This window comes from Morone saxatilis, unplaced genomic scaffold, assembly GCF_004916995.1.
Source record: "Morone saxatilis isolate NCDOM2014 unplaced genomic scaffold, NCSU_SB_2.0 Contig3, whole genome shotgun sequence".
Lineage (NCBI taxonomy): Eukaryota > Metazoa > Chordata > Actinopteri > Moronidae > Morone > Morone saxatilis.
Genome location: NW_023339873.1, coordinates 14788829 through 14790574, shown reverse-complemented (window position 1 = coordinate 14790574; position 1746 = coordinate 14788829).

Sequence of the window (1746 nt, the reverse complement as noted above, 5' to 3'; positions counted from 1 at the left end):
ATATATATATATATATATTTACATACAAATAAGTATGTTTTTTAATGGTCAAACTCTTCCTTTCTGTGTTTTTTTTAATGAACAACTGTAATATAACAGTAAAAAAAACAGATATGCAGTGAAAACATGAACAGGGTAAAGACAGCAAACTCCCCTGAAAATACCTGATTTGTTAAAGTGGCTTTACACAGTCTCTCCATTATGTCACCTGTTTGTAAAAGAAATGGGACAAGGTGAAGAAAGGGTTCATTTAGCGAGCAGCTTGTTGCTGACAGCTCTTCACACAGACTCCAGGGGCTTTATCTCCAACATACAGTCATGATAAAACAGGACACATGGCCAGAGACTTAAGGTGGAATGACACAACCCAGGGGACATTTTACACTTCATTCTCTCCTCTTCAGGTGGAAGACCTGACAGCTTTTTAGAATTTATATGACCCCAAGACTTACGTTACGTTACGTTTTTCTGTTTTAGTACTTATTTATGGTTTTAAAAAAAACTATTTAATTGAACTTGGACTGCTAATTTGGAGGTGTTGGCCCCCTGTCTGTGTCACATTCAGTAGCCCAACAAATGCCAAATGATTGCTCGCTCTAATGCCTGACCCCTGTTCTCCTCTCTCCGATTCCCTCAAACAACCTATTGCTGATGTAATGCAGCTGAAAATTGTATGCGGCCTGTTATCCTGGACCCTGCGTGGTGCACGGGGCTGTGGAGTGATGGATATGTCGGGAGAAAAAAAGAGAGCAGCTTGAGTCCCAATCCGCGCTGTCACCTGCAGCTGGTGACCTGCAGAGAAACCTCCAACTGGTGACAAGTCACTGCATACGGTTCCGTTGATGCGTAGTGTCTTGATCCGCAGTGTCTTTTTCATGCAACATCACACAACAAACAACACCTTAACAGACCAGGTATGTGGAGGGAAGACAATTTGGGTAATATACCTCTTCATTAAACAGGCGTAATCAACTCCAATGGCCACTGTGCCATTTAAATGTGTCATCTGCTGGTGTCACTGCATATTATTATTAAGGCAATTTACTATGATTTTTATTCATAGTAAATGGCCTAAAACTCATAAGTCATAGTAAATTATAACAATAGATCTTAATACCATCTGAGTTTGCGTGTCAACAGATCCACCTTCATAACACATGAGAAAACTGTTTGCTGGTGTGTGCAGCATGGTTGAAAACTTAGTTGAAGTGTTTTGTCAACTCTCATGCTAAACATGCTAATCAGCTAACTGAAACCATCCTGACATGACCAATTATATCTTATGTTGTGCAGATGACACATTTAAATGACACAGAGGCCATCGGACACTATGTGTTGCTATAGAGTTAAGTTCATTCTTGATCTTGGAAATAGTATCTGTTGAATCATTTGGTCAACAAAATGTCAAAAAATGGTTCAAATTGGCCCTAACAATTTCCCAGAGTGCAAGGTTACCTCTTAAAATTGCTAACACCCCAAAATCCAAACCCATTAAGTTTTTAAAAATATAAAACAAAGAAAGGCCACAAATCCTCACAATCAGCTGTAAGCGGAGAATGTTTGGCATTTTTGATGAAAAATGACAAAAATAATTACTCCATTACCAAAACAGTTGCCAACTAAATGACAACTGAGCAAGTCCATCCACTGATGAAGACTGTGTGATGTAGTCGAAGGTTCTGGCAAACAGGACACTCAAGCAATCGAGACTCAAGCATATGCAATCACGCTTGAATTTAAAGACTG